This window comes from Miscanthus floridulus, chromosome 1 (assembly GCF_019320115.1).
Source record: "Miscanthus floridulus cultivar M001 chromosome 1, ASM1932011v1, whole genome shotgun sequence".
In the NCBI taxonomy this organism is placed as follows: domain Eukaryota; kingdom Viridiplantae; phylum Streptophyta; class Magnoliopsida; order Poales; family Poaceae; genus Miscanthus; species Miscanthus floridulus.
This window is the reverse complement of record NC_089580.1, coordinates 56,395,010-56,418,361: the sequence shown is the minus strand read 5'-3', so window position 1 is coordinate 56,418,361 and position 23,352 is coordinate 56,395,010. Positions and strand designations below refer to the sequence as shown.

General features: G+C 48.6%; 1 long non-coding RNA gene and 2 pseudogenes across 5 annotated transcripts; 2 read left to right on the top strand and 1 right to left on the bottom strand.

Moving 5' to 3' along the window:
- Positions 1–1,646: 1,646 nt before the first annotated feature.
- Positions 1,647–5,641, bottom strand: LOC136484479 (uncharacterized). 5 transcript variants are annotated; one of them, XR_010766027.1, is made up of 6 exons: positions 5,155–5,641; positions 4,565–4,604; positions 2,563–2,710; positions 2,229–2,350; positions 2,051–2,136; positions 1,647–1,961 (listed from the first exon to the last, which is right to left on the bottom strand). It is a non-coding gene; the product is annotated as an uncharacterized lncRNA (long non-coding RNA). The 5 variants fall into 5 exon arrangements; XR_010766009.1 differs by having other exon boundaries at positions 2,051–2,154; positions 2,229–2,710; XR_010766003.1 differs by having other exon boundaries at positions 2,229–2,710.
- A 5,305-nt stretch (positions 5,642–10,946) lies between these two features.
- LOC136484463 (UPF0496 protein 4-like) lies at positions 10,947–12,894 on the top strand (annotated as a pseudogene).
- A 1,535-nt stretch (positions 12,895–14,429) lies between these two features.
- On the top strand, positions 14,430–22,617 carry LOC136524245 (cytochrome P450 89A2-like; annotated as a pseudogene).
- The last annotated feature ends 735 nt before the right edge of the window (positions 22,618–23,352 follow it).

Sequence of the window (23,352 nt, the reverse complement as noted above, 5' to 3'; positions counted from 1 at the left end):
TGGGGTCGAACGGAGCGGCCGAGACGGTCGAGGCCGCCGGCCCGGTGTCCTCCTCTTCGGGCTCCTGTACGATGTAGTCTGCTGCCTCGAGGAAGAAGAGGCGTGCGCACTTGTGGCCGCGGACGTAAGGTCCGTCGCAATTGTAGCAGAGCCCCTGCTTACGGCGTTCGGCCATCTCATCCGGGGACAACCTCTTGTAGACGCGCGGTGGTGGAGTTGTGGCCGAGGGCGACGAAGCCACGGACGCGGCCTGAGAGCCCACAGGAGCCAGAAGGGCCGCGGGCGCGCCCCCGGAGCGCCGGTGTGGCCGTGCAGGAGCCGGTAGCGCGGGGAGGATCGGTGCATTGCGCCGCTCATACGCGCGTGCCAGCCGCATGGCGTGTTGGAGGGTCTGCGTCTCATGGAGTTCAACATCTACACGGATGTGGTCCGGAAGACCGCCGATGAAGAGCTGTGCTTTCTGCAGGGGAGTGAGAGTACCCGCGTGCGCCGCGCGCGCTTGGAACGCCTCCATGTACTTGTCGACGGTGGATGTGAAGGGCAGCCTGGCCAGATCGGCCAGGTGGTTGGTGCTGAGGGGCGGACCGAACCGTTGTTGGCATAGAGTCCGGAGCTCCGGCCAAAGGGGACGGCCGATCTCACTCTCGAGGACGAGATACCATTGCTGCGCCGCACCAGTGAGATGGTACGACGCCAGCCAGACTTGATCGGTCGGTCGTGTTTGTTGGCCGCGGAAGAACTGTTCGCACTTGTTCAGCTAGCCAAGCGGATCATCCCGGCCGTCGAACGACGGGAACGACAGCTTGTGGTACTTGGGGACCATCAGGTGATCGATGTCCGGCTGAAAGTGCGGGATCGACGGCGACGTTGTCATGGGTGCGAACGGCATGGGCATGCTCATCTGCATGATGGACGAGAGGGACCGCACTGGCGACGGTGAGTGGGGGAACGAAATTTGAGTGATGGGAACCCCCTGAGTCGGCTGCGGTGGTGGCGGCAGCGTGAACGCCGCGACCGATGCCGAGACCAGCGACGTCGAGACGGGAGCGGGGGTAGCGGCGGGTGTGATGCCATGACCGGCTATGCGGTGAACAGCTCAAAGATGACCGGCCCCGTGGAGGCCGACAAGGCCGGAATGCCCCCATAGCCGGGAAGGCCATATTGCGGGAGCATCGGGGCGAAGAGGGATGGCCGACCCTTGATCGCCGCCAATCTGGTGGCCATCGTGCCCATTTGCAGGCGCATGTCGCCCATATGGGTCTGCAGGCCCTGGATGGCGGCGGTGAAGGCGTTGAGTGCCTCGAGGGGAATGGCGGCCATATTAGGCTGGTGTGGATGAGCAGATGGTATGACGGCGGCAGAGATATTGGTGATGGGAGCGGGTGGGGAGCGCGATGGCGACAACGTCTGTGGTGGTGGTGGTGGTGATGGTGGCAGCAACGGCGGCGGTGGGCGTAATGGTGGCGGCGGACAGTCCCGAGGAAGGCATGAAGTCTGATACCAGATTGTTGCAGCTACGCAGGGGGTAAGAATGGGAGGTTACTAGCCGTTGCTTGAACCCTCGGTGGCGAACAGGCGGCGCCGTGGCCGGCGCCTGGACTCTGAGCGACAAGGAGGGGACGGTGAACAGTGCTATGGCTGGGCACCCAAGGGAGACGGTGAGTCTCAATCCCAGGTTTTTCTCTTCATTAATCAAATGGTCTGTCTTATAGGCGGATTACAAGCATGCCACTAATTTAGGGATAACAAACTAAACATGCATAACAAACTAAGCATGCAGCTAACAGACTTGCAACAAACTCCATGCAAAGCTCCTGTGATCTAACCGACTGAAGTTGATCCAACTCAACTGAAGCCGCCCCTTAGCCACTGTTGGCGCGTTGCCTCCTCTGGTACACTTGGCCCACCATAACAACACCCCTCCACAGTGGAGCAGAGGTGGCATTCCGCCAGGCTGTTGCCTGTCAACAGCAAACCATGCTGTCACAAAGTGCAGATATGTGCTCAACATACATTGAGCTCCGATGATATTGTAGAGAAATGGTCTTACAGGGCATAGTCAAGGCGACCATCGTGAAGCACCATTGGCATCATCCTCATTCTTGCCGGTGCTGGTCATCTGCCATATATCATTGGCTGCCAAAAAAGATTACACTAATAAAGAAAAATAATGCATTGCAGTCACAGATAAGTGATTTGTGATTGTCTGAAAGCTTAGGTTGGATCACCTGGTTGTAAGCAGGACTGCTGCCAGCCTGCCACCGTATATAAGCACCATATGGATCTCCCATGTAGCCACCACCATAGGTTGGAAGAGGACATAGTTATGTTAATAAATGACCCTCAGGATCTAAAATAATAAACTCAAGTCACAATTGTATGTGCAAAGCTGAGAGGTGGCCAAGTAATCAGTATAGGTACCAATAGAAACTGAGGTGATTTTAAAGTGATTCAACTACAAATAATATCTGATTATTTTGGTCAAAAACAAATTCTGATTGTGCACCTGCTACGACTCTAAATTTGACAAGATACTGGATGATAACAGGGAGGGAAAGCTACCATCAAATTTTTTTTTTTTTTGCTTCCTTTTACTGCCTTCAGTGCGCTTGATCTTTGAGCGAAGTGAAAAGCCAAAATCCCTCTTATGCCCAGCATTTTTGGGCCAAACTCAGACTGATTGGGCATGTAATCACTGGGGGTTCTCATGCTGCAACAATAAACAAGGTTTATGGTGATCACACATTTGGAAGAAGCTCACACATTCAAGGGGGGAGAGTAAAGGAAATAAGATTATTCAGTATCAGCTTGAACCTATTTAAGTTGAAGGCAATCACCCCAGATACTCATGGTGCAAATTACCCCGAAATGACATGGACAAAAAAATAAGTTACCATATCATTCATGCTGCACCAGGCTAAGTGCAGTAGTAACTACACAACCAGCTGAAAGCATATCTCATGTGGTTAGATGAAACTGTCAATTATATTTAAAATGCTTAGGTGCAAATTACTCTGTAAATTTGTATGGACTCCACAAAATTACTCTGGCAGTCAAATGATCTCAAGGAAACTCTGACTGCATTACAGAATAACATCACTTGCACTGGATCTTGTATGAGGACTACAATGAACCCTTCATAATTTCATATCTTGAAATTTTTTGTTTGTTAATAATATAGCACATTTAAATTAGAATTATCATGGTATTACTTTTTGACATGACAGAATCCTCAAGTAATAATAAATTTCGAAGGTTATTTCAGACCTAGTTAACTGACGACAAAAAAGAATACATCTTATAGACAGAGCATGTAACTGCTGAGAACCAAACAAATATGATTACCAGCATGTGCATGTCAAGGAAAATTGTGTGGGATAATCTGATAGAGATGGAAAATCAGTATATCTTTCAAAATGGTCACTCGTCTGAGAAAGTAATGCAGGTTTCACCCAGACGTATATCAATATACCAATTTGATATTGGGCGCAGTTTGGAAGACATGTATCCTTTCATTCCTATTTTCCTAACTTGAAATTCATAGCGGATAATTAATATATGGTCAGTAAAACTACCCATTGACAAGATCTAAATTAAAAGCCATAATAGTCACTATTACCAGATTGTCAATCAAAGCAAAATAGCATGAAAAAATGTAAATGGCAAAGATATCATAATTAGTAGCCTGCACATACTTTATGATTTTGCATTGATGTAAAAGAAAAAAAGTGTTGATGTTTTTTGTTTCGCACTTCCATATTCCGTTTCTAAAACAACCTACCAGGGTACAGACATGCTTTGTTTATTAGCAGCAGCGACACTGTTTTTGAGAAGAAAAAAAATCATATCTTCCAATCCATACAACCAAAAACAGAGTTAAAATACTCAACAGGAAGATCATACAAAGTATTATAAAACCTCCATAGCACACTGGACCAATTCAGCCTCGACGAACTCCTAAATTGACACCCAAAACTGATGGTTGAAATTGAATATGTACTCTGAGAGAAACTGGCAGTAATATTCAGAACGCGATATCTCCCATAGTACTCAACGAAAAAATGCGTTTAAATACTCGTTGGAAAGGAAATGGAAAGTTCTAGAGCTTTAGTTACTATGGGAGATTCCAATTCGACAGCTATCCAGGAGACTTCGATCTGCTACTCAGATTGTCAATCAAAGCAAAATAGCTCTCGATGAAATTACTTACTTCACTCATGAGTTACAATCACCTTTTTGGCGTATTCTTTTTAGTAAAATCAGAGTGCTAATAAAACCTCTTAAAAACATCTATTTTTTAGTATGGACCAGACCTCAAAATTGGAATTCAAGAAAGATTAGTGTTAGAACCCACTCCGGTGGGGAATCAGCTTAGTACTCCATTTGACAATATTTGTCCGCACCACCTAATATACAAAAATATGTAGGTTGGAGACTGAATGCTACAGATTTTGCCTTAAAGGCATAATACAGTTCTTAATTTTGATTTGAAAGAATCATGACCCACTGAATTGAACAAGTTAATTATCTAGTAATATACAACAGAGTAGCAAGGTAAGCTTACCAAAACTTTTTTAGGCCCGTTAATTTAGCAGCAGCAGGGCCTGCAAATACAAATAGCAGAATATACACAATCAGCTAAGTAAATCTAGCTAGCTATATCTGAAACTCATGTTGGAGATACCTATGACTGAATAGAACGGGGAAAATTTATATGTGCTCAATCATAAATTAGTAGCACCATTGGTAAGATTACTTAGTTTCAACAAGAGGACAGTGAACAATTGCTTCCTCGCCGGAGTGTTCCGCTTGTGCTTCTCTGAAAATACTCCCAAACCACAACAGTACTGGAGCATTATGAAAATTCATTTGGTAGCTGAATAATCATAAAAACTATCCAATCGTCCTGATTCTCAACCCTAATCCCTTAATTCTAGCAACTGAAAAGGCATAAATAATAGCCTAATCCATTATCGACGCCTATTAACATAGCTGTGAACCATTCTATGTCGTATCAAAGAAACAGCAGCCGTAGCACCAGCTCAACATTCAATCGATCGATTCCACCACGCAATCGGACCAATCAATCCCCAAAGCAACGATCCAGCGGCATCCCCATCCGCTGAGTGAGGTCAGGGGCGGGGGCGGTTTTACCTTGCACTGGCGCGCGTTGCTATGGTCGTTCCACTAGAGGAGGCAGTCCTGGTGCACGAACTTGTTGCTGCCACTGCAGGCGCACAGGTACCGTAGTAGGTGGTCCTCGTCGCCGCGGTTGCGACAGATCCGGCGAGGAGGGCGGCGGCCGGAGGGAGGTGCCCCGGGCGGTGCGGAGTGCGGCGGCCAGAGGGAGGCGCCCGGGCGGCGCGTAGGGAGTCACGATAGGGGAGGGCGGCACGGAGGAAGTCGCAAGAGCCGGCGGTTCCGCCCGCCGTTTCTTTCGTCCGCGAGGAGCCATGTCACCGGCGCGGTAGGCGACGGCCGGAGGGAGGTGCCCGGGCGGCGCGGAGGGCGACGGCCGATGGCACGTAGGGAGTAGCGATGGGTGAGGGCGGCGCGGAGGAAGTCGAAGGAGGCAGAGGTTCCGGGCGTTTGTATTCCACTGGCGGGAGGTTTTCTCGAGGGAGGATGGGTCTGCGGTGGGAAACTTTTTCACGGAGAAGGGGATGGGTCTGCCGGGGGAACGATTCTTTTGAGTCTGTGTTTTATGCATTTTCAATATTTTTTTTTACTCTATACAACCATGTGTTTTATATAGTTTTAACACATAATTTTTTTTACATCATAGGATTAAGATCCAACAGTCTCCACCCTTCTTTTACCTCCAGCCTCCACAGATTATAGATCACATATCACAATTTTTTTTCTATATAAGGATAAATCACAGATCTACCACCGCCGCCGCCGCCAAATAACAGATTGTCCGCAAATTGCAGTGGGATCCATCAGTTGCTGCATGCGCTCGTGAGGCCTACGGGCGGCGGGGACCGCCTGCATGTGCTGCTGCTGCCGCGTGCCTACGCTGGGCGAGGTGCAGGGGGCGCCGCTCCCTCTGACCGCATGAGAGAGAGGTAGGGCCCGCGCCCTGGCTGATAAAAGACAATGGACAAGAGAAGCTGCATGCGCCCGCGTCCTGTCCGCCTGAACCAACCGATCCCGATCGGAAGGCTCAAAAACCGGTTGAAAAAATCCATGCGTGTTTTTTTTTTTTGCTAAAACACATTTTTGTTGTTTTTAACATTTTTTAGGAGTAGAGATGGCTACCAGGGAGAGTAGCTTCTCAAGAAGGGGCACCTTTTTCTTTGGTGCTCTCCTTCGCAAAAGATTGTTGGAATATTTGAAGTTTGCAGATAATCTACAACACTTCCCCATGCTAAATCACTTGCTGCATGTTTGGTGTCTGGTTTGTGGCGCGAAGCGATCTGGAATCGATCGTCCGATCTAAAACCGAAGGTGAGAATGTTGTTTGGTTCGTGACGTGGAGTCATACTGTCCGTCATTAGATGGCTCTACTTCGGGATTCCCCAACAGAGGCATACATATAAGCAGTGGTGTCAACAAAAAACACCACACCACTTATGCACATAGAAGTTGAGGTCGTTAATCTCACACCGTAGGCAATAGTTGTCACTTTTCTCCGGACATATCCACTACTACAAAATGTTTATCCGCGGCGGCCGTTTTTGGTTTCCCGCGGCGGGCAAATCGGTCCGCCGCTGTCGGGAAGTCACGGTAAATCATGGCCTTCTTGCGGCGGGCTGCTTTGCCTGCCGCGTTTAATCGATTTACCGCGGCGGGCACCTAAGGAAGCCCGCCACGGTAAATCATTTGGAAAAAACAAAAAAAGAAGAAGAAAAGCCCACACGGGCTTGGATCTGGGCCGCACTGGACCTAGATCTCGTCATCGACGTCGATCTGCCGCAGCTCCAGCTCGGTCGCGCCACCGTCAGATCCGCCGTCGGCGCCTCCGCCCGGACCGCCCCCGCCTGGATCCGCCCAATGTAGAAGAGGAAGGAGGCGCTCGCGGCAGATCAGGCCTCCCAGGCCACGCCACCGCCGGGGCCTCCACTGGGGCCGCCCCTGCCTGGATCTGCCCGCCGGCACCTGGATCTGCCCGGTGGAGAAGGGGAAGGAGGAGCTTGCGGCGGATCCGGCCTCCCCAGCCGCGCCACCGCTGGAGCCGCCGCCGAGACCTCCAGCAGGGCCGCCGTCGCCTGGATCTGCCCAGCGGAGAAGGGGAAGGAGGGGCTCGCGGCGGATCCGGCCTCCCCGGCCGCGCCACCGCCGGATCCGCCGCCGGGGCCTCCACCAGGGCCGCGCGTCGCCTGGATCTGCCTGGTGGAGAAGGGGAAGGAGGGGCTCACGGCAGATCCGGCCTCCCCGGCCACGCCACCGCCGGACCCGCGGCCGTCCACGCCTGGATCCGTGGCCGGCGCCCTCGATCCACGCCTGGATCCGCGGCCGCGCCACCGCGTGCCTCGAGCCGCCGTCCACCGCCTGTTGAGGGAGGAGGAGAGGGAGGAGGAGGGCCGCCGGTTGAGGGAGGACGAGGAGGAGAGGAAGGGAGGAAGAGGGACGCCGTGCCTCGTGCGAGAGGACCGAGAGGAGTGGTGGCTACCGCCGGTTGAGGGAGGAGAGGATCGGAGGAGAGGGAGAGAGTGGCTGCCGGTTGAGGGAGGAGTGGTGGAGAGAGAGAGAGAGGTGGAGTGAAAACCCTAAAACCCCCGTATATATAAGCCCGATAAATCAGAATTGGATACGGGCCTCGCTGGTGTGCCTATTGGGCCATGGCCTTTTCCGTGGCGGGCCTTATAATGTGTCCGCCACGGAAAATCGATTTACCGTGGCGGGCACCTTAAGACGGCCGCCACGGTTAATCGGGTATTTTCTGTGGCGGGCATCTTAATATGCCCGCCACGGTAAATCGTTTTATCGTGGCGGGCAAAAATGCCCGCTACGAAAAATAAAAAGTGCCCGCCGCGGTAAATCGTGGGATTTACCGCGACGGACAAAAATAGGAGCCCGCCACGGAGACCTTCGGGACGACGCTGCGCAAATTGAATTTTGTAGTAGTGATCGGTATATCTTGCTTTTGAAACATCAGTTAGCTTTGTGTTAGATGGAAATTATGAGGGCAGTTGTTCTCTTGGCTACAACATGTCTAGGATGAGAGCCCCAGCCTTTGTGTCACATGAAGCGCTGGTTCTTCTGCACGATACCATGCACCTCTGCGAAACCACTACCCATGCTGATTTGGACGCTCGACAACTGCGTGGACATTGAGACTCCCAGCCACGGTGTAGCGTTGGTGAAGATCTCAGCGTTAATTAAAGGCGACCGTGGGAACCAGGTCATTCCACAAAAAGGTACCGGATGAGCCCATTCCAAAGCGAATCATGCTTGATGGGATCAACCTCCAATCGAAACATGCTGTTCGTTATCGCTGATTTTTTTTCTTCAAAAAATCTAATTCCGACGAGTTGGAGCTTTTAGAATGAGAAAATTGTATATTTGGGAATCTAATCGTCGCGCTTCGCAGTTTTAGGACTCCAATAGTTGACTTCGCAAAAATTACCCTGGACTCTTGATTTTTATGACATTATGTATATTTTCTCCCTTTTTGTTGTATTTCTCCGTGTATTTGTCACCAAAATGGACTTTTTGCCCTTTTGTTGTTTTGCCGTGCCGTCGTACGTACGTGACTTTGCCGCTCATGCGTACGTGACCGTGCCGCTCGTACGTCGACTGTGCTCGTTCGTGCCGCTCGGTACTTGTTGGTTGCTGTTACGTACGTGCAGGCAGGCGAGCAGGCGGTATACGTACGTGCTCATACGTACGCCTGGACGCTCGCCGCCTTGGCAGGCAGGCAAGCAGGCCGCCGCGCGCCGCCCCTGGGCGGGCTGGCTGGCCGGGCGCCGCCGCCTTGAAAATAGTGGGCATGGCGTCGGGCTCGGCCATGCCACAGCCCGAAGCGACCTGGCCGTCCATGTCCGGCGCGGCCAGGCTCTCGGCGACCTGCTCGGCCAGGACTTGGGCGGCCGCGGTCGGGCCGTCGGCGGTCACGGCCAGGTCGGGCGGCTTCCACGAAGGCCGGTGCGTCTAGGGCAAGCGTGGCGGCACGAACCGTCGGGCGGAAACAAAACGTCGGTCTCGGTGTTTTCGTATCCATGCACACAGGGAAAGGCAGAAGGGCAAAAGAGTTCATTGAGGTGCCAAATAGGTATACATAATAGAAAAGATATAAAATACACATAATGTCATGAAAATCAAGAGTCCAATGTTTTGAGGGTCATTTTTATGAAGTCGACGATTAGAGTCCTAAAACTGCGATGCGCTACGATTGAAGTCCCAAATATGTAATTTTCTCGGAACGAGAATACTCGCAATGGTTCCACATTCAAAAAGAAAAAAAAGAAAGAAAGATTACAATCGAGGTTCACAAAGTTACTTTGAAGAATGTTTTAAATTTCATGTTATAGTATTTAGTGAAGAGTTACACTTAACCACTATAGCGTCGTTATACCCTCACCGCCATAGTCCGCCATTGTCTGGCAGAGATGAGGACAGTGTCAACGAAGGTTTTATGGCCTAGTTTCTTACGCACTAATATTTTGAAAACAATACATAATAGTTTCATCCATATGAAATTCTCTGTACTCCCACGAAACTCTCATCATCTCTCTCTTCATCGATACAGTGTCATGTCAGCATATTTAATGTCCATAAAATTTTAATGAAATTCCATTGAGATTGGCCTCGTAGTAGCATGGGAAGAAACGTACGTGCGCAAGAAAAAAGAACAGTGTTTAAAAGAAAACAAGGCTTCAAAATCAAGGTACACAAATGCCAGTCTCTCTTTAAATTCAGACAATCTCGGGGCACGAATGTATCAGCCGAGAAACTAAGCGGGGACACGTCACCAAATCACGGCAAGAAAATGACTTGCCACTGCGCAAAACACCATAAACAGTGGGCCTAAACACGCCGACCAAACGGTAACCAGCCGTCCAGCTGCCGCCCAACCCGGATCCTGGTGGCCCCGCGGCGGAAAAGATCGAAGCCCAACGGGTCGCTACCATCGGGGCCCAACCCAACCCAACCCAACCCAGCAATATCTCCTCCCAACGGCCGTCTGGAACTTTCCAGCGTTCACATTAGCTTTCCCCTTTTCCTCTCCCTACCTTCACCAGCCTGCCCTCTCGCAACGCAAGTCGCACCCTCACCGAAAGGCGAAGGCTTCAAGCGGACACAGGCACACAGCCACGCAAACCCCCTCTTCATCAACCTCGAATCGAGCCCGCGCGCGTCCCCGAATCGAGGTATGGGGATCCCTTTACTGATGCTGTAGTTTTAACTCCCGATCTGATGCTTGCTGGGATCTTGGGGGAATGGGAGTCGGTTTCGCCCAAATTTTGGAGGGGTAAGCGGAGGCCTCGAGGGAAATCTGTGGGCAGTATGTTCGCAGTAGCTTCTAATTTGTTCGATTGCTGCGCCTATGTCAATGGATTCTGCGGTTCTGATGCTGTCTATCGTCATGTGTTGTAGCGGCGTTTCTGGATATTCCCCAATTTTTTGCTAGTCTAGTGCGTTTAGGGTATGAGCGCGGACGCGGTGCATCAGAAACGCTGTAGCCAACTTCCAGGAGTACCGCGCTTGATGATGTAGTGCGGTCCAGTGTGCTGGGAGTATCACTATGTTATTGTAGCTTTTGGGTGAAGGCTTGTCCCTGAGTTGAATCGAGAAATATTCTTCCAGAAAAGATACGAAGCGTGCGCAGTTTTCTCTCTGCGGAGCGGAGTGCTATTAGCCTATTACCATCACGTGTAGTGTCTATTATCAATACCATATATAGCAACTCGTGTTATTTCCTACTGTAAGGATTTCCTTATGTCTGGTTGTGTTTGTGACGTGAATTCCTAATCTGTGGCCTTGCTTTGATTATAGAGGAGATGAGTCACGCGCACGATGGCCATAGGTCCTTCTTTCCCGTGGGGAATCCATTCAGGATGATTTTCCCAAGAGGAGCCCACCTGTCGCCGAAGCTCACCTGAGCTCCTCGCTTCGTACGAGGATGGCCTGGCCTCGAGCTTGAGGAAGCTCAAGCCAGAGGACACCTCAGAGGTGCTCACACTATCATGGATGAAGCTCGCAGTGGACTGCTTATCGGAGCTGCACACCAATATAGCCACCCTGATTACTGAGCTTGAGCTGCCCTTATCTGACTGGGACGAGAAGTGGGTGGACATTTACCTGAACAGCAGTGTGAAGCTGCTGGACATCTGCATTGCGCTGAGCTCAGAGCTCTCTCGGTTGGATCAAGGGCAGCTGCTTGTGCGATATCTCCTGAATGTGCTTGGACTCTGGGAGCGACAGTGCCATCCCAGGAGCAGCTCAAGAAAGCTGAGGTATCGCTTAAGGAATGGATTGAGCGAGGCAAGTGAAAGGTCATCTGAGGCTTGATAGCTGCTTGGCAGCGCTACAGGAGCTTTCTGGGAACCTTTGCCTGATGAAGGTTAAGCATTCTGCTAAGGGGAAAGTGCTCATGCGGGCATTGTATGGAATCGAGGCCGTTACAGTCTTAATCTGCAGCTGTCCTTAGTAGCCGTTACTGTCAGGGTAGATTCAAGCCACTGGTGGAGTTTGATGTCCCTGAGAAATTTGGTTGGTCTACGGCCTTCATTGATCTTCATAAGGCCATAAGTGGGGAACTTAGCAGTCAGCTATCCAGAGGTAGTGTTACAGCTGTAAAAGAGCTGGAGGATGTTGAGGTATGTGCTAGACAGCTGCATACATTGACTTGTGCTGCTCAGCTTGAAGAGGAGAATGCCAGCCTGGCTCATGCTGTTAGTCCATTCAAAGGAAGTGGTCCTGCCAGATACTACAGCCCAGGAAGGAGGCCGATGTGGATAATCTTAAGATGGCTGAGGACTACTAGCTGTCAGCATGAAGTGATCACACTGCAAAGTATTACTACAGAAGGAGGACTGGATACAGCTGACATCAAGGAGGATGCCAAGACTTGCGTCCATACAAAAGAAGTGATGGTGCATGAGAAAACAAGTGACAGAGGACACCAAGATGATAACACAAAGCAGGCCACTGGTGTTGGCACTGAGATTAATTGCTTGGAAAGGAGAGAGGAGCTGCTGAACTGCATCTCCAGCATGTCGAAAAGCGCTGAAAGGCTCTGGTTGGGGTTGGACTCGCTGTCAAAGCGGGTGGGTGACTTCTTCCAGATCGTGCTTACAGGGCGTGATGCACTACTTTGCAATCTCAGGATTTCAGACGGGGGCAAGGTTGCTGCAGAGGTCAGGTCTTAATATGCTATCTCATGTTTGTGCCATGTAATGCGTGTATAGACAGCTCAGCAGCCCATCCTTATGCGTGGTGCTTCTGACTTCTGGCCCCTGCTCAGCCCCACCAACACTAAGCCGGGCCCAGGTCTCAGAAGCATTGTGCATAATCATGTGCCCCTAGCTGTGCTGTGCAAAAGCTTATATAGCTTCCCTTTTTGGTAAGTAGGAACTAGAGTGTTGTTGAGTAAATAGTGTTGTTAAGTTGGTGTCGGTGGAAGTGGAATGTACAACATCTAGAGTAGAGCAACTGTATGTATGCTCATGTGTGCTGGTAATCGAGATGAAAATGAGTTGCAAAATGCTGATCCTTGTCTGTTTGTTGGATAACCTAAACTGCTATGTACAACTTTCTATGTACTTGTACATCATGTTGCCGTCTTGTTCGACCTAGAGTGTTGTTGGTAAGTAGGAACTAGCCTTTTTTGTTAAGTAGGAACTAGAGTGTTGTTGAGTTGGTGGTGTTGGAATGTACAACATCTGGAGTAGAGCAACTGTATGTATGCTCGTGTGTGCTCGTAATGGAGATGAAAATGAGTTGCAATTGTTGATCCTTGTCTGTCTGTTGGATAACCTAAACTGGTATGTACAACTTTCTATGTACTTGCACATCATGCTGCCGTCTTGTTTGACCTACTCTTACTTCCACGAATATGATGTGCTGGCTTTGTTCCTGTGGGAGGAGTTTGATTGCCCAGTTTCTCTCGCTCATGCTCTTCCTCTGTATGATATTCAACCAAACCCCGGACTGAACCGAGCTGTGCACCCTGTAAATTTTGGTGTGATCTGAACCTTGGACTGAGCCGTGCTGCACGCACCCTGTAAATTTTGGCGAGATCTGTAGCTGTGTGCGTTGTTTTGTGCAAATTTTGGTGACTAGTGACTTCAATGTTGAGTCATAAGTGTGTTGTGGTCCTGTGGAGTTTGGTATTGTTGGTGGAATGTACAAGGGCGAGTACAGTAAACTGTGTGTTGTATGCTCATATCTCATGACTCCCTGGCTCCCTGCCTTATACTGATATGCTCAGCTTGCTTTGTACTTGTAGATCATCTTACCGTCTTAGTTCCACCAAAATGACGTGTTGGATTTTTTCTTATGGGCTAGGAATTCTTGTTCCTGAACCAGGATAGTTTGCCCCGTTCTTGCAAATCTGCATTCAGAGTTTCAGACATGGAACCGAAAGTCTTCCACAATTGCTAGTGCCGTCCACGTGAAGACAACTTCTCCATAATCTTGCCCTGGGCTAGTCTTCAAAGACTACTATTGGCTGGGCAAAAAAATTAATGTGCTAGGAGAATCATTTTCAGTACACTATTTTTAATCTGAATCTGAAGTATCGAGGGAGTGATCGTCGCTATCTTTCCTTTTCATTGTAGCCACTGTTTGCTTTTTGAAACAAGGAGGAATGCATACGACTTTTGCAGGAATCAAACTGCGTGCGTGTTTGGTTGCCCCTCCTAAATTTTAGTCGCTATCTCATCGAGGGTTTGGACATATGCATGGAGTATTAAATATAGACTAATTACGAAACTAATTGCATAGTTTACGACTAATTTACGAGACGAATCTTTTAAGCCTAATTAGTTCATGATTTGACGATGTGGTACTACAGTAAACATGTGCTAATGACGGATTAATTATGCTTAAAAAAATTACCCCGTAGAGTACTAACGGATTATGTAATTTATTTTTTTATTAGTATTCGAACACCTCATGCAACATTCTCCCGACACACCTCCTACATTTTAGTCATCGGATTCGAACACACCTTAGTAGCCCCTTGCACTTGAGGTTGCTGCGAAATGTGATTAGCATGCTCTATACCTGTTGACTGGTGAAAGTTTAGAGATCTCAGCTCTGTCAAAGTTCCCTTCATCTCCGCCCAAAATACTAGTAGTAAATTATTCCTGTGAGAGATTCTCCGGTGGGTACACGTACACGACGATCTGATCCATGTTCTTGTATGCATCGGACTGTTTTCTTTTTTCTTATTTTGAAATGAGGACTGCTCATTGTTCACACCATTTTAAGTAAACAACGCTATCTTGTTTTGGTGCAGATTTCCGACCGTTGTCGTCTCCTCTACTCGTTCAAGAAAAAGATGCCAAAAGAATCAATTTCCAACGCTATCTTGTTTTGGTGCAGACTCCATATGCCGGTGTCGTCTCCTCTACTCGTTCAAGAAAAAGATGCCAAAAGAATCAATTTTCCATCAGCCATGACGTCGATAGGCACTGTGAGGTTTCCCTTCCTCTCCAACTCGGTGTGGACGGACGAGACAAAGCAGAGTAAGAAGACCTGGCCATGGCCACACAGCTCCTAGTTCTTGCCGCCCTCCTCCTCCTGACCCTCGTCTTCGTCCTGCTTGGAAAGCAGCACGGGCCCCGTAAGGGCAAGAACGGCGCCCGGCTCCCGCCGGGCCCACCGGGTCTGCCGTTCATCGGCAACCTGCTGTTGCTGAGGCGCCACTCGTCCGACGTGGAGGCGCTGCTCCGACGCCTCGTCGCGCGCTACGGCCCCGTCGTATCTCTGCGGGCAGGGTCGAACCTGACGATCTTCGTCACTGACCGCCGCATCGCGCACGCGGCGCTGGTCGAGAGCGGGGCCGCGCTCGCCGACCGCCCCGCGGTCACGCGCGCGCTCCTGGGGGAGACAGGCAACACCATCTCGCGATCCAGCTACGGGCCCGTGTGGCGCCTCCTGCGCCGCAACCTCGTCGCCGAGACGCTGCACCCGTCGCGGGTGAAGCTGTTCAGCGCCGGCGCGCGCGTGGGTGCGCCGCGTGCTCGCGGAGAAGCTCGGGCGGGAGGCCGAGGAGGCTCAGGCGAAAGAACAGGCGCCGTCCCCCCGTGATGGAGGCGTTCCGGTACGCCATGTTCTGCCTCCTGGTGCTCATGTGCTTCGGCGAGCGGCTGGACGAGCCCGCGGTGCGCGCCATCGCGTCCGCACAGTACGGCTGGCTCATGTTCGTGGCTAAGAACACGAGCGTGTTCGCGTTCTGGCCGGCACTGACTAGGATCCTCTTCCGCGGCCGCCTCCAGGAGGGGCTTGCCTGCTCGACAGCGGCAGAAGGAGCTCTTCGTGCCACTGATCGACGCGCGCCGAGTGCGCAAGCAGCAGCAGGTCAAGAACCAAGGTGGTGCCGCGGTGGCGCCAGAAGAGGAGGCGACCACGTTCGAGCACTCGTATGTGGACACGCTGCTCGACATCAGGCTCCCCGAAGAGGGGGACCGCGAGCTCACTGACGACGAGATGTCCAACCTCTGCTCCGAGTTCCTCACCGCCGGCACCGACACGACGTCCACCGCGCTGCAGTGGATCATGGCCGAGCTGGTCAAGAACCCGGACGCACAGGAGAAGCTCTACAGCGAGATCAAGGCGACGTGCGGCGACGAGCAAGGGGAGGTCACCGAGGAGGACACGCACAAGATGCCGTACCTCAAGGCCGCCGTCCTCGAGGGACTGCGCCGGCACCCACCTGCACACTTCGTGCTGTCGCACAAGGCGGCGGAGGACATGGAGGTCGGCGGGTACCTGATCCCCAAGGGCGCGACGGTGAACTTCACGGTGGCAGAGATGGGATGGGACGAGCGGGAGTGGGACAGGCCCATGGAGTTCGTGCCGGAGCGGTTCCTGGCAGGCGGACGACGGTGAGGGCGTGGACGTGACTGGCAGCAGGGAGATCAAGATGATGCCCTTCGGCGCTGGGCGCCGAATTTGCGCCGGGCTCGGAATTGTGAGTTGATCTCCACCAACGGCCTATTGTGGCCTTATCTTTGCTCCCTGATCGGGGGAGCCCAACCCTAATCTGGTTGATGGGCCCCTGTCGCACAGCACACATAAAAGGAAGGTGGGGGTGAGGGCTCGGATAATGAGGTTCAACGGAGCCGCCACCCACCTACAGAGAAACCCTAATCCGATCCTAAAGAGTGCTGCCAGCGACGGGATGAGCCCGCCACCACCGCCGTCGTTCCCCTGCAGGCCTACACTGGACCGCCGTCTCGCCACCGAGCCGGAGCTGCCCCTACACCGGCATCTACCCTCTGAGGTGCAGCTACCGGGAAGACGAGGATGCTTACTCGATCCTACGGTTACACAGAAAGGTACACACACATCGATTCTAACAATGGCATCGGAGCCAGGTTGCCTCTGTGTATCCCTAACCCTAATCGGGTAAAAGAAGAAAGAAAAACCACCGCCACCGCGCGGGGGGAAAAGATGATAGCACCGCTGTTCTACACCGGCGCACGGAAAGAACAGAACAAGATCCATTCGGATCAGGGAAGAAGAAGAAAAGAACAAGATCCATTCGGGTCAGAGAAGGGGTTCACTAACCCTAACCCGCGCAGAAAGCTCGGGAAAGAAGAAGAGTGGGTTCGGATTTGGCCGAACCCTAAGACCTAACCCTAACTCGCATGGAGAAAGGGAAAAGGAGAAAGCCATTCGGATGAACTCCAAAAGAGAAAAGTAATCAAAGAAAAGAAAAATCCAAAGAAAAGAACAAAGAAAAGGGGTAGGTCGTTTTCCGAACCCTAACCCAAGATCTAAACCCTATTCCCATCCACTGGTTCGGAAAAGAGAAGAACACAGTCCAAATCGAAAGAAGAAGGGGATGGGAAAGGAGAAAGGGAGAAGAGGAAAGGAACCGATTCGGATGGGAAGGGAACCCATTCGGATGAACAAAAAGAAAAGAAATCAAAGAACAGAAAACCGAATCGGTAAAATCGAATCGGAAAGCGAAACCCTAACCCTAATTTTGACCCCATCCCCACCACGGGTTAATCCCAGAAGAGAGAAGGGACGGGGAAGAAGGGAAAAGGGGGATGGACCCACCTTCGCCGGCGCGGGAGAAGAAGAACCGAGCCAGCCCTTCGCCGGCGCGGGAGAAGAAGACGAACCGGGGAGCTGGCTCTCCGGGCTCGGCAAGGGGGCGCCGCGGCCAGACCGCTTGACGGCGGCGTGTTCACCCGTTGGGGAGCACGCGCGCCGGCGAGGGGGCCGGCGACGGCGCCATGGTCGCTGCTCGCTCTCGCTCGGTATCCTCTCGGTGGCTGCGGGTGCGCTGAGAGAAGAGAGCGGCGTAGACGGAGAGAGAAAGGAAAGAACCAAATGAACGCTAGGGTTTTGCTGACCGCGGCCGGAGGAGGTTTTTATTCGGCCGAGATGAACGGATGGCCGTCGGATGAGATCTGACGGCGATGGAAGCACGGGCCGGCTTTCAGCCCAGGCGGGCGCGAGCGGCAGGCCGCTTTGCCGGCCCAGCCCAGGTTGCGGCCTGGGTCAGCGCGGCGCATGCGCGCGAGAGTGAAAGGCAATGGTGGGCCGGGCCACTGTGGCAGTTCCAGCTCAATCAAAGAACAGTGAGAAAGAATCAATCAGTTTTTTGTTTTTTTTATTTTCCAGTAAAGTTTTTATTTCCTGGAAAATGAATTAATGGCTCAAAAGAAAAATAGAAAAAAGGTATTTTACCTATGGGTAAAATTCAAGAAATTGAGTTATAGTTTTTCCGCTGCTAAAGAAAAAGTATATTCTCCAGTGATTTTGAACCGACATGATATTTAACTGGAGAAAACAAAAGTTTTTCCAGTAAATGTTTATTTTGCTGGAAATTGATTAATGGATTAAAGGAAATAGAAAATACAATTTTCCCTATGGGTAAAATTCAAGAAAAGGAGAAATTTTTCCACAGCTAAAGAAATTATTGATTCTCCAGTTATTTTGAACCAATGTGGTATTTAATTGGAGAAAAAAAGTTTTGATATGATTATGATGTTGTTATTTTCTGACCAACGTTGTTAATAACAATATCATAATTATAATGATTTATGCATTAATTCTACTTCTGCCCAACGGTGATGTAGAATTAGTGTATAAGAAAAGTTGATAATTTTAATGATTTATGCATTAATTCTACTTCTGCCCAACGGTGATGTAGAATTAGTGTATGAGAACAGTTATAAAAGTTAATGATTTATGCATTAATTCTATTTCTGCCCAACGGTGATGTAGAATTAGTGTGTAAGAACAGTTGTGAAAGTTAAAGATTTATGCATTAATTCTATTTCTACCCAACGGTGATGTAGAATTAGTGTATAAGAATAATTGTATGTTTTGATTTTGACCAACGTTGAAATCAAGGCATGCAAATGGTGTTATTTTTATGTTAACAAAAGTTTTGACCTGGATTTCATCTTGTCTAAGGTGGACTGGGTAGTCACCTCACCGTGTTCCACTGAGTTTGTGGCACCGGTGAGGGAGACAAAAGAGAATGATGCCACTTAGGCAACTAAAGAGAGGGATTTTGAATCCCAAAAGATATCCTATGACTCCTTGGGCAAAGGAAATGAATCACTACCAACACGAAAAAGTTTGGCTATGATAAAGAACATGATTGAACCTGCAATTGTGGGCTCAATCCCAGAATGTGACACGGTTACCGAGTACCTCGATAGAATAAAGAGTCAGTTCACTGGCTCTTCAAAGACATATGCCACTTAGCTGATAAAGCAGCTGGTCACAGAGTGTTAATCTAAAAAAGGTGGCATAAGAGAGCTCACGATGCGTTGTCGAAATTATGGCACTGTCGTTTAGGCCATATTTCGAGGGGGAGAATAGAAAGACAAGTTAAGAATGATATTCTTCCTCCATTAGAGCTCTCAGATTAAGTTCAATGCAGGGAATGCATAAAAGAAAAGTATGTAAAGAAGATTAAGAAAGATGACAAACGAAGCGTAGGAATTTTACAAATTATTCACACAGACATCTATGATCAGCTTTCCTGTAAAGAGTGTGGATGGTTATGATTTATTCATAACATTCACATATGAGTACTCCCATTATGACTATATTTATCCAATCAAAGAAAGAAAAGATATACTAGATAAATTTAAGATATTAAAGATTAAGATAGTCAGGTCTGACCATGGGAGAGTACTGCGGTCGGTATACCCTAAAAGAATGGCATAGTAGCCCAGTATTCTATACCGGGTGAACCTCAGCAGAATAGAGTAGCTAAAAGAATCAATCGCACCCTGATGGATATGGTGGGCAGTATGATAAGTTACTCCACCTTACAGTTGAGCCTGTGGATGGAGGCGTTGAAAACGGCCATTCATATTCTCAATAAAGTATCAAGAAAGTCGGTGCCCAAAACACCGTATGAGTTGTGGACAGAAAGAGTACCCTCACTAAACACTTGAGTGTGTGGGGGAGCCCTACTGAGGCTAAAGTATTTAACCCAAACATTGGGAAACTGGATCCCAAAATAGTAAGTTGCCATTTCATTGGCTACAAAGAAAAGTCAAAAGGTTTTCGTTTCTACTATCCAGAGTGACATACAAAGTTTGTGGAAACGAGACACGCTGTTTTCCTAGAGGATGAAAAGATGAGGGGGAGCATGGTAGCTCGAGAAATTGACCTTGAAGTGAAGCGGATGTATGCGTCCACTCCAATGATTCATGAGCTAATTTTCTCACTATCTGCTGTCGCTGCACCGACAGTGCTAAGTACTATGGTACCAGCACCTGTTGTTATCCCACCTGTGGCAACAATGAATGACGATGAGGAACCTGTTCTTCAGGATTCTATAGAACCTATTGCCACACATGAGGGGGGAGCAACAACAGCCTCAAATAAAATATGTGCCAAATGTAAAGGCCCCTAGTAGGTCTCAAAGAGTTAGAAAATCAGCTATTTCTGCTGATTATGAAGTGTATAACACTAAGAAATTTCAAATAGAGGATGATCCCACCTTATTTGAAGAAGTCATGAGAAGTGATCATTCATCAAAGTGGCTTGATGCATGGAAGATGAAATGAAATCGATGAATGTCAATAAAGTTTGGGATTTAGAAATAATTCCTAAATGAGTCAAAATAGTAGGCTGTAAATGGGTCTACAAGACTAAATATGACTCTCAAGGGAATATAGAGACATAAAGTGTGACTTGTGGCAAAAGGATTTACGCAAAGAGAAGGGATTGATTACAATGAGACCTTTTCTCCAGTCTCATGTAAAGTTTCCTTTAGAATCATAATGGCCTTAGTGGCACATTACAATTAAGAATTACATCATATGGATGCAAAGACGGTATTTCTCAATAGAGACTTGGAGGAAAATGTTTACATGGCACAACCGAAAGGTTTTGTCATGGAAGGAAAAGAACGAATGGGATGGCGTCTAAAGAAATCCATTCATGGATTAAAACAAGCTTCAAGACAGTGGTACTTGAAGTTTGATCAGACAATAAAGAATTTTGGGTTTAAAGAGAATGTAGAGGACAATTGTGTCAATAGAAAGTTTAAGAATGGGAAGTTTATCTTCTTTGTCCTGTATATAGATGATATCTTACTTGCTAGTTGTGATGTCAGTCTACTACTGGAGACAAAGACATTTGATATGAAAGATCTTGGCGAAGCCTCGTTCGTTCTAGGGATCGAGATTCACCGAGATAGAAGAAAAAGGGTATAAGGACTGTCACAAAAGGCATACATGAAAAAGATCTTAAAAAGAAATTTAGTATGCACAAATGTAGTCCCTCACCTGCTCCTATAGTCAAGGGCGACAGATATGGGGATTTTCAATGCCCTAGGAACCAATATGAGCTCAATCGATAAATTGAAAGTGGTTCCATATGCTTCAGCTGTCGGAAGCTCGCAACATGCTCAAGTATGTACGCGCCCTGAATTGGCATTTGTTATCGGGTTTTACTTGGCAGATTCCAGAGCAATTCTAGAATAGAACACTGAAATTAGTAAAGAAAGTCTTGCATTATTTGCAAGGAACGAAAGGCCTCATGATGACATATAGAATATCTGATTCACTCCACATGGTGGGATATTCAGATTCTGATTATGCGAGAGTGAATGCATATCCAGACGTGGATTTTCTATCATCTCGCAAAGGGGAGCTATTTCATGGAAAAGCTCAAAGCAAACTGTCACTACATCGTCCACAATGTATGACAGTTTGTAGCGTGTTATGAGGCAACGGGCAGGTGAACTAACTAACGAAGTTCATACCCGGTTTGAAGGTGGTTGACGACATCTATAGACCACTAAAGTAATACTGTGATTATAATCTGGCAGTACAAGATGCTCACAACATAAGTCAAGTGGCACTGCCAAACACATTGACATAGAGTATTATGTTGTGAAAGATAAAGTCCGGGATCAAGTCATAAGTCTTGAGCATATAAGTACAGAAAGAATGCTCGCGGATCCACTTACAAAAGGCTTACCACCCAACATGTTCAGAGGACATGGTGTTCAGAGAACATGTAGCTAGCATGGGTTTAAGGGAAAGCCTATAAAATTCCTAGACAAAAGAAGGCCCAAAGATAAGTATCTATTTCAGAACAGAGTAGTGAGTTGTAGCTGTTAAGTCTATCGGCAATGGACCGTGATAATGAGACATGCTCTATGAGCTAATCTGTAATGGAATGAACAAAAGTAAATGATATGAAAGTGAAAGATGGAATGAGATCAAGGGGGAGAATGTTAGTTGATCTCCACCAATAGGCCCAACGGCCTATTGGGCCCTTATCTCTGCTCCTTGATCGGGGGAGCCCAACCCTAATCCGGTTGGTGGGCCCCTGTCGCACAGCACACATAAAAGGAAGGTGGGGGTGAGGGCTCGGATAATGAGGTTCAACGGAGCTGCCACCCACCTACAGAGAAACCCTAATCCGATCCTAAAGAGTGCTGCCAGCGATGGGATGAGCCCGCCACCACCGCTGTCGTTCCCCTGCAGGCCTACACTGGACCGCCGTCTCGCCACCGAGCCGGAGCTGCCCCTACACCGGCGTCTACCCTCTAAGGTGCAGCTACCGGGAAGATGAGGATGCTTACTTGATCCTACGGTTACACAGAAAGGTACACGCACATCGATTCTAACAGGAATCACCATGCTTCACTTGGAGTACTTCGTGGCCAACTTGGTCAGGGAATTCGAATGGAAAGAGGTGCAAGGTGACCAGGTGGATTTGGCTGAGACGCGCGAGTTCACCACCGTCATGAAGAAACCGCTCCGCGCGCAGCTGGTGCGCAGAACCACTTTTTGAATGGTGATTGATGGCCCATCACATTGAGGCATTTTCGTTTCATCCCTAGATCAGGGGATTGGATCCAGGAGGATTTTGCTTGCAGGGGATTTAATCCCTCCCAATCTTCTTAGACCCTATATGGATCTCCTCTTCTAAATTATAGAGTACTTTTTTCTTTATAATGCAAAAGGTTTGTGCGTCTTTGTATTAAAATAGAAATAGTTTGTTTACAATACGCTAATATGGCGTCTTGGTGGGTTGCTTGAGTTAACGAATGGACCCACCCGGAGAGAAAGATAAACTTTAGAGCACTTCAGCTCAGTTTTAAGCTCTAAAGATCTAACGTGAGATGGGCTAAAATTTGGAGCCAATTTTAAACCACCTATTTTAGAGACTCTAGCTCTAAAATTTAGAGGTTTAGAGGGGTAATTCCAAACAGACCCTTAGTTTTGAGACAAAATAAACGGGGCTAAAGGCTAAGAACCATCAACCATCCTGCTCGCTTTGGCTGTCATCCTAGTTGTACCTCTAGCCCAAATTCCAATATCACGATCGTTCACTACATTCTTGCTCAGCGAACGAATGAGTGACACCGTGCGTGCGGATCGGCCAGACTTAAATTAGTGGCGTGCATTTCTTTTTCTTTTTCCTTATTTTTCTTCTACCACTCGAGTCGAGCCATTCGGTGCCTATGGGTCCGGTTTGTTCCACGACATGTGAATACCGGACGGATGTTTCTTTATTTTTCCATTTTTCTCTCGTAATCCAAGTATTTTATTTATTTTTCTTTTTTTATTTCTTTTTAGTATTGTTGGCAAGTTGTATAGAATAACTTATGTACATAAGTTGTATAAAATAACTTAGGTACATAAGTTGTGTTTGATAACTTTTGTAAATAAGTTGTGTTTCATATTTTTTGTGTTTCCAAGTTTTAGTATAAGTTATAACTTAATCACGTTC